Raw genomic sequence first — 10,381 nt, forward strand, 5'->3', positions numbered from 1 at the left:
AAAAATTTGTTTATCCCCCCAAATTTTTATTTTCCCAAGAGTAACAAGATAAATTAGACCCCAAAAGTTGTTGTCCAATTTGTCCTGAGTACGCTGATACCCCATATGCGGGGGTAAACCCCTGTTTGGGCGCACGGGAGAGCTCGGAAGGGAAGGAGCACCGTTTTACTTTTTCAACGCAGAATTGGCTGCAATTGAGATCGGACGCCATGTCGCGTTTGGAGAGCCCTTGATGTGCCTAAACAGTGGAAACCCCAAAATTCTAATTGAAACCCTAATCCAAACACACCCCTAACCCTAATCCCAGCCATAACCCTAACCACACCCCTAACCCGAACATGCCCCTAATCCTAATCCCAACCACACCCCTAACCCCATCACACCTCTAATCCCAACCCTAACCACACCCCTAACCCTAATCCCAACCCTAACCACACTCCTAACTCCAACACACTCCTAATCCCAACCATAACCCTAACCACACCCCTAACCCTGATAGACCCCTAAACCTAATCACAACCGTAAATGTAATCCAAACCCGAACTTTAGCCCCAACCCTAACCCTAACTTTAGCCCCAACCCTAACTCTAACTTTAGCCCCAACTCTAACCCTAACTTAAGCCCCAACCCTAACCCTAACTTTAGCCCCAACCCTAACTTTAGCCCCAACCCTAACTTTAGCCCCAACCCTAACTTTAGCACCAACCCTAACTCTAGCCCTAGCCCCAACCCTAACCCTAGCCCCAACCCTAACCCTAACCCTAAAGGGAAAAAGGAAATAAATACATTTTTGTTATTTTCCCCTAATTAAGGGGGTGATGAAGGGGAGTTTGATTTATTTTTATAGCGTGTTTTTTTAGCGAATTTTTATGATTTGCAGCCGTCACACACTAAAAGACACTTTTTATTGCAAAAAATAGTTTTTTGCGTCTCCACATTTTGAGAGCTATAATTTTTCCATCTTTTGGTCCACAGAGTCATGTGAGGTCTTGTTTTTTCCTGGACGAGTTGACGTTTTTATTGGGCACGTGACATCTTTTCATCGCTTTTTATTTTGATTTTTGTGAGGCAGAATGACCAAAAACCGGCTATTCATGAATTTCTTTTGGGAGGGGGCGTTTATACCATTCCACATTTGGTAAAATTGATAAAGCAGTTTCATTCTTCGGGTTAGTATGATTACAGCAATACCTCATTTATATTTTTTTATGTTTTGGCGCTTTTATACGATAAAAACTATTTTCTATAAAAAATAATAATTTTTGCATCGTTTTATTCTGAGGACTATAACTTTTTTGCGGGACAAGATGACGTTTTCAGCGGTACCATTGTTATTTATACCCGTATTTTTGATTGCGTGTTATTCAGGTCTGGCAATTATAATAAATAGGGATTTTCATATACAGTAAAGCTGTATGATCCGGTCATCAGCCCGTGTGTTTAAGTGCAATAGTCAAGTATCAAGTGCAGTTATCATGTGCATGGAGGGTGTGGAGACAAATGAATAGTAGGGTGCAGATTCAGAATAAAATTTGGAAGGAGGTAACAGGGCAAAGTTAGTTTACTGAGTAGTTAATGTGGTAGGCTTGTTTGAAGAGATGGCTTTTCAAAGCGCGCTTGAATAGGTCGGGGCTAGGTATCAGTCTGATCATCTGGGGAAGTGCATTCCAGAGAGCTGGCGCAGCATGAGAGAAGTCTTGGAGACGGAGGTGCGAGGTTCGGATTACGTGGGATGTTAGTCTTAGGTCATTTGTAGAACGGAGGACACGTGTAGGGTGATAGACAGAGATGAGAGAGGAGATATAAGGGGGTGCAGAACTGTGGAGAGCTTTGTGGGTGAGAGAGATGAGTTTATACTGGACCCTGTAGCGAATGGGTAGCCAGTGTAATGACTGGCACAAGATGGAGGCATCGGTGAAGCGGCTGGACAGAAATATGACTCTGGCTGCTGCATTCAAGATGGATTGAAGAGGGGAAAGTTTGGTAAGAGGGAGGCCAATCAGAAGAGAGTTGCAGTAGTCCAGACGGGAATGAATAAGGGCAACAGTAAGAGTCTTAGCAGTTTTAAAGGTGAGAAAAGGTCGGATTCTGGAGATGTTTTTAAGATGCAGGTGACAAGAGCGAGTGAGTGATCGGATATAGGGAGTAAAGGAAAGTTCGGTGTCGAATATGACCCCAAGACAGCGGGCATGCTGCTTGGGAGTTATGGTTGAACCCTCCAGGGTAATTTCGATGTTAGGTAGAGTGAGGTGTTATGATACTGTGGTCTAGGAGCAACATGGAACGAGCTCTGAAGGAAGTGGTAACTGTACTGACCGCAGTCCCTAAGCTAAACACAACACTAGAAGTAGCCGTGGAATGCTCCTAACTCTCCCTAGGCATCTCATCACAGCCTAAGAGCTAACTACCCCTAAAGATAGAAGCAGGAAAGCTATCTTGCCTCAGATAAAATGCCCAAAGGATAGATTAGCCCCCCACAAATAATGACTGTGAGTGGAGAGGGAAAAGACATACAGAGAATGAAACCAGGATGAGCACAGGAGGCCAGTCTAACTAAATAGATAGGACAGGATGGAATACTGTGCGGTCAGTATAAAACACTACAAAAATCCACGCAGAGTTTACAAAAAATCTCCACACCTGACTAAAGGTGTGGAGGGCAAATCTGCCTCCCAGAGCTTCCAGCAAGACAGAATTAATTCACACTGATAAGCTGGACAAACATAGAAAGCACAGAATTGATAAGTCCACAATCTATGGACAGAAAAGGGCAAGCAAAAACTTAGCTTAGCTGAACTGGTCAGGATAACAGGGAACTCCAAAGAGATGTGAATCCAACCAGGAACCATTTACAAGTAGCACTGGCTGAAGATAGAGCCAGACTTAAATAGCCGAGCAGAAGAGACGATAAGTGGAGGCAGCTGATGACAGCTAACTCCAAGGAGCAGCCATACCACTAGAAACCAAAAGAGGGAGCCCAAGAGCAGAACTCACAAAAGTGCCACTTACAACCACCGGAGGGAGCCCAAGAGCGGAATTCACAACAGTACCCCCCCTTGAGGAGGGGTCACCGAACCCTCACCAGAGCCCCCAGGCCGATCAGGACGAGCCAAGTGAAAAGCACGAACTAAATCGGTGGCATGGACATCAGAGGCAAACACCCAAGAATTATTCTCCTGGCCATAACCCTTCCACTTGACAAGATACTGAAGCCTCCGCCTCGAAAAACGAGAATCCAAAATCTTCTCAACCTCATATTCCAACTCTCCCTCAACCAACACCGGGGCAGGAGGGTCAACCGAGGGAACAACGGGCTCCACATATCTCCGCAACAAAGATCTATGGAAAACATTATGAATAGCAAAAGAGGCAGGAAGAGCCAAACGAAAAGACACCGGATTAATAATTTCAGAAATTTTATAAGAACCAATAAACCGAGGCTTAAACTTAGGAGAAGAAACCTTCATAGGAACATGACGAGAAGACAACCAAACCAAATCCCACACACGAAGCCAGGGACCAACACACCGATGGCTGTTGGCAAAACGTTGAGCCCTTTCCTGAGACAACGTCAAATTGTCCACTACATGAGTCCAAATCTGCTGCAGCCTGTCCACCACAGAATCAACACCAGGACAATCAGAAGGCTCAACCTGCCCAGAAGAAAAACGAGGATGAAAACCAAAATTACAAAAGAAAGGTGAAACCAAAGTAGCCGAACTAGCCCGATTATTAAGGGCAAACTCGGCCAACAGCAAGAAAGATACCCAATCATCCTGATCAGCAGACACAAAGCATCTCAAATAGGTCTCCAAGGTCTGATTAGTTCACTCAGTTTGGCCATTAGTCTGAGGATGAAACGCTGAAGAAAAAGACAAATCAATGCCCATCCTAGCACAAAAGGCCCGCCAAAATCTAGAGACAAACTGAGAACCTCTGTTAGACACAATATTCTCCGGAATGCCATGCAAACGAACCACATGCTGAAAAAATAATGGAACCAGATCTGAGGAGGAAGGCAACGTAGGCAAAGGTACCAGATGGACCATTTTAGAGAACCGGTCACAAACAACCCATATAACAGACATCTTCTGGGAAACAGGAAGCTCCGAAATAAAATCCATGGAAATATGCATCCAGGGCCTCTCAGGGACCGGCAAAGGCAAAAGCAACCCACTAGCGCGGGAACAGCAAGGCTTGGCCCGGGCGCAAGTCCCACAGGACTGCACAAAAGCACGCACATCGTGCAACAAGGAAGGCCACCAAAAGGACCTAGCAACCAAATCTCTGGTACCAAAAATCCCAGGATGCCCAGCCAACACTGAACAATGAACCTCAGAAATTACCTTACTTGTCCATCTATCAGGAACAAACAGCTTCCCCACTGGACAGCGGTCAGGCCTATCAGCCTGAAATTCCTGAAGCACCCGCCGCAAATCAGGGGAGATAGCAGAAAGAATCACCCCCTCCTTAAGAATGCCAACCGGCTCAAGGACTCCAGGAGAATCAGGCGAAAAACTCCTAAAGAGGGCATCAGCCTTAACATTCTTAGATCCCGGAAGATACGAGACCACAAAATCAAAACGGGAGAAAAACAGGGACCATCGAGCCTGTCTAGGATTCAGCCGCTTGGCCGACTCGAGGTAAATCAGATTCTTATGATCGGTCAGGACCACAACACGGTGTTTAGCTCCCTCAAGCCAATGTCGCCACTCCTCAAACGCCCACTTCATAGCCAACAACTCCCGATTGCCGACATCATAATTGCGTTCCACAGGCGAAAACTTTCTGGAAAAAAAAGCACACGGTTTCATCAAAGAACCATCAGACGCCCTCTGAGACAAAACGGCCCCTGCCCCAATCTCAGAAGCATCAACCTCAACCTGAAAAGGAAGAGAAACATCCGGTTGACGCAACACAGGGGCCGAAGTAAATCGGCGTTTAAGCTCCTGAAAGGCCTCAACAGCCTCAGAGGACCAATTCGTCACATCAGCGCCTTTCTTCGTCAAATCAGTAAGGGGCTTAACCACACTGGAAAAGTTGGCAATGAAACGGCGATAGAAATTAGCAAAACCCAAAAATTTTTGAAGACCCTTCACAGATGTGGGTTGGATCCAGTCATGAATAGCTTGGACCTTAACAGGATCCATTTCTATAGACGAGGGAGAAAAAATAAAACCCAAAAAAGAGACCTTCTGAACTCCGAATAGGCACTTAGACCCCTTCACAAATAAAGCATTATCACGAAGGATCTGGAACACCATCCTGACCTGCTTCACATGAGACTCCCAATCATCGGAAAAAATCAAAATATCATCCAAATATACGACCATGAATTTATCAAGATAATTGCGGAAAATATCATGCATGAAAGACTGGAACACAGATGGAGCATTAGAGAGCCCAAATGGCATCACAAGGTATTCAAAATGGCCTTCGGGCGTATTAAATGCAGTTTTCCATTCGTCACCCTGTTTAATACGAACAAGATTATATGCCCCTTGGAGGTCAATCTTAGTAAACCAACTAGCCCCCTTAATCTGAGCAAACAAATCAGTAAGCAAAGGCAAGGGGTATTGGAATTTGACCGTGATCTTATTAAGAAGACGATAATCAATACAGGGTCTCAAGGAGCCATCCTTCTTAGCAACAAAATAGAAACCCGCTCCCAATGGTGACGAAGAGGGCCGAATATGCCCTTTCTCCAAAGATTCCTTAACATAGCTCCGCATGGCGGCATGCTCTGGCACAGACAGATTGAAAAGTCAGCCCTTAGGGAACTTACAACCAGGAATCAAGTTAATAGCACAATCACAGTCCCTGTGTGGAGGAAGCGAACTGGACTTGGGCTCATCAAATACATCCTGGAAATCCGACGAAAACTCAGGGACCTCAGAAGAGGGGGAAGAGGAAATTGACATCAAAGGAACGTCACTATGTACCCCTTGACAACCCCAACTAGTCACCGACATAGTTTTCCAATCCAGCACCGGATTATGTTCCTGTAACCATGGAAATCCCAGTACAACAACATCATGCAGGTTATGCAACACCAGAAAACGGCAATCTTCCTGATGTGCAGGAGCCATGTACATAGTCATCTGTGTCCAGTACTGAGGTTTATCCTTGGCCAAGGGTGTAGCATCAATGCCCCTCAAAGGAATAGGGCTCTGCAAAGGCTGCAAGGAAAAACCACAGCGCCTGGCAAATTCTAAGTTCATTAAGTTCAGGGCAGCGCCTGAATCCACAAATGCCATGACAGAAAAGGACGACAATGAGCAAATCAGGGTCACAGATCATAAGAGAAATTTAGGCTGTATAGTACTAATGGTAACAGACCTAGCGACTCTCTTAGCACGCTTAGGGCAATCAGAGATAACATGAGCCGAATCACCACAGTAAAAACACAGCCTATTCTGACGTCTGAATTCCTGCCGTTCTGTTCTAGTCAAAATCCTATCACATTGCATAGGTCCAGTACTTTGCTCAGAGGGTACTGCCATATGGTGCACAGCTTTGCGCTCGCGCAGATGCCGATCAATCTGAATGGCTAGAGACATAGATTCGCTCAAACCTGCAGGCGTAGGAAAGCCCACCATAACATCTTTAAGGGTTTCAGAAAGACCTTTTCTGAAAATAGCAGCCAGAGCCTCTTCATTCCATTTAGTGAGCACAGACCATTTTCTAAATTTCTGGCAGTATAACTCTGCCGCTTCCTGACCTTGACACAAGGCCAAAAGGGTTTTTTCCGCATGATCCACAGAATTAGGTTCATCATACAATAATCAGAGCGCTTGAAAAAATGCATCTACATTCAATAATGCCGGATCCCCTGTTTCAAGAGAAAAAACCCAGTCTTGAGGGTCACCACGCAGCAAGGATATGATGATTTTTACTTGCTGAATGGGATCACCAGAAGAACGGGGTTTCAAAGCAAAAAACAATTTGCAGTTATTTTTAAAGTTCAAAAACTTGGATATGTCCCCAAAAAACAAATCAGGAGTAGGAATTCTGGGCTCTAAAGCCGGAGTCTGGACAACATAGTCCTGGATACTCTGTACTCTTGCAGCAAGTTGATCCACACGAGAAAACAAACCCTGAACATCCATGCCAAAGCATATATACTGAACCACCCAGATATCAAGAGGAAAAGAAAAAAAAAAGACAAACTAGAGCACAGAAAAAAAAATGGTTCAGAACTTTCTTTTCCTTCTTTTGAGATGCATTTAATTCATTTTTGGCCACTTATACTGTTATGATACGGTGGTTTAGGAGCAACATGGAACGAGCTCTGAAGGAAGTGGTAACTGTACTGACCGCAGTCCCTAAGCTAAACACAACACTAAAAGTAGCCGTGGAATGCTCCTAACTCTCCCTAGGCATCTCGTCACAGTCTAAGAGGTAACTACACCTAAAGATCGAAGCAGGAAAGCTATCTTGCCTCAGAGAAAATGCCCAAAGGATAGATTAGCCCCCCACAAATAATGACTGTGAGTGGAGAGGGAAAAGACATACACAGAATGAAACCAGGATGAGCACAGGAGGCCAGTCTAACTAAATAGATAGGACAGGATGGAATACTGTGCGGTCAGTATAAAACACTACAAAAATCCACGCAGAGTTTACAAAAAATCTCCACACCTGACTAAAGGTGTGGAGGGCAAATCTGCCTCCCAGAGCTTCCAGCAAGACAGAATTAATTCACACTGATAAGCTGGACAAACATAGAAAGCACGGAATGTATAAGTCCACAATCTATGGACAGAAAAGGGCAAGCAAAAACTTAGCTTAGCTGAACTGGTCAGGATAACAGGGAACTCCAAAGAGATGTGAATCCAACCAGGAACCATTTACAAGTGGCACTGGCTGAAGATAGAGCCAGACTTAAATAGCCGAGCAGAAGAGACGATAAGTGGAGGCAGCTGATGACAGCTAACTCCAAGGAGCAGCCATACCACTAGAAACCACAAGAGGGAGCCCAAGAGCAGAACTCACAAAAGTGCCACTTACAACCACCGGAGGGAGCCCAAGAGCGGAATTCACAACAGTGAGGTTAGTAGAGGGGAGAAACAAAAGTAGTTCCGTTTTGGAGAGATTTAGTTTCAGATAGAGGGAGGACAGAATGTTAGAGACAGCAGACAGACAATCCTTGGTATTTTGTATTAGGGTAGGGGTGATGTCAGGGGAAGAAGTGTATAATTGGGTGTCGTCAGTATAGAGATGATAATGGAACCCAAATCTACTGATTGTTTGTCCAATAGGGGCAATGTATAGAGAGAAGAGGAAGGGGCCTAGGACTGAGTCCTGCAGAACCCCGATAGTAAGGGGACGAGGAGAGGAAGAGGAGCTGGCAAAAGTTACAATGAAGGAGCGGTCAGAGAGGTAGGAGGAAAACCAGGAGAAAGCTGTGTCCTTGAGGCCTATGGAGCGGAGCATAGTGAGAAGGAGCTGGTGATCCACAGTGTCAAATGCAGCAGAGAGATCCAGGAGAATCAGCAGAGAGCAATGACCTTTGGATTTAGCTGTTATTAGATCATTAGAGACTTTCGTGAGGGCAGTTTCAGTAGAGTGTAAAGAGCAGAAACCAGTTTGTAAGGGGTCGAGAAGAGAGTTATCCGAGATAGCGGATTAGACTGGTGTGGACCAAGCGTTCCAGGAGTTTACAGATGAAGGAAAGGTTAGAGACAGGTCTGTAGTTAGCAGTGCAGTTGTGGTCCAGGGATGGCTTTTTAAGTAAAGGGGTTATGATGGCATGTTTAAATGAGGAGGGAAAGATACCTGAAGAAAGAGAGAGGTTAAATATTTTAGTCAGGTGAGTGGTGACCACTGGTGAGAGAAACTGCAGGAGATGTGAAGGAATGGGGTCACTGTTGCAGGTTGTAGGCCGAGCAGAAGCAAGGAGCTTGGAAACTTCTTCTTCTGAAATAGGCTCAAATATGTCTAGTGAGCTTGAGGTGCAGCAGGGAAGGGGATCCAGGCACTGAGGAGATTGGGCTGAGATATCCTGATGGATGTGGTTTGATTTTGAGATTGGTGATGGGGGCCTGTACTTTAGGTTTCAGGAGAGAGATAAAGGTTTCAAAAAGTCGTTTTGAGTTGTTGGATAGTGAGGTGATGAGGGTGATGAAGTAGGATTGTTTGGCCAGATAAAGGGCAGAGTTATAGGTTTTGAGCATGAACTTATAGTTGATGAAGTCTTCTGCTAAGAGAGATTTTCTCCACTTCCCCTCTGCACACCTTGAGCAACGCTGAAGAAAGCGTGTTTGCATAGTGTGCCAGGGCTGCCATTGTCTGTGTCGTGTCTTTCTGCGTGTAGAAGGTGCTGCTTCATCCAGGGCATTCTTCAGTGTAATATTGAAGTGTGACATTGCTAAGTCTGGACAGGAGAGGGAGGAGATGGGAGCTAAAGATGTGTGGAGATTGTCCATAAGCTGCTGGGTATTAATGGTGCCTGTATTCCGATAAGTGTTGTAAGTGGGGGTGTCCCGGGTGGGGAGACAATTCTTGACAGAGAAGGAAAGAAAGTTGTGGTCCGAGAGCAGGAGAGGGGAGTTAGTAAAGTCGTGCAGTGAGCCGGGACGGGAGAAAATCAGGTCCAGAGTATTCCCGTCCTCATGCGTAGGAGAATTAGTAAACTGTGAGAGCCCGAATGAAGAAGTTAGAGAAAGAAGATGAGAGGCAGATTGGCAGATGGGATCATTGATGAGGATGTTAAAGTTTCCCATGATGAGGGTGGGGATGTCACATGATAGAAAGTGAGTAAGCCAGGTGGCAAAGTGGTCTAGAAACAGGCGGGAGGAGCCTGGAGGGCGATAAACAACCGCCACTCGCAAGGAGAAGGGCTTAAAGAGTCTGACGGCATGGACTTCAAAGGAAGGAAATGTAAGTGAGGGAACCGGGGGAATGACCTGGAAAGCACATTGTGATGAAAGGAGCAAACCAACACATCCACCCTGTCTGTTCTCAGGTCTGGTGGTATGTGAAAATTTCAGCCCACCAAACGAGAGAGCGGCAGCGGCGGTGGTGTCTGAGTGCTGGATCCAGGTTTCTGTAATAGCCAGAAGGTTAAGGGAATTAGAGAGGAAAAGATTGTGAATGTAAGTTAGTTTGTTACACACAGACCGTGCATTCCAGAGCGCAGTGGAAAATTAAAACTGTTAACCCTTACTCTGCCTCTCTTGTGTTACTGCATCCCCAAACCTGCTTATACTTGATGTAGTTGGCAGGATGCAGTCCACGAGCGCAAAGATAGCAGACTAAGCGGCCATGGGTGTCCCAAGGGCCAGCTTGCCATTGGGGGCCATGCTCAGCAATCTCCCAAAATTCACCGTGAGCAATTCACTGCTCTGGGACTGGACTGAGCAGGTCAAGGGGATGCTGA

Source organism: Ranitomeya imitator, chromosome 5 (assembly GCF_032444005.1).
Source record: "Ranitomeya imitator isolate aRanImi1 chromosome 5, aRanImi1.pri, whole genome shotgun sequence".
In the NCBI taxonomy this organism is placed as follows: Eukaryota; Metazoa; Chordata; class Amphibia; order Anura; family Dendrobatidae; genus Ranitomeya; species Ranitomeya imitator.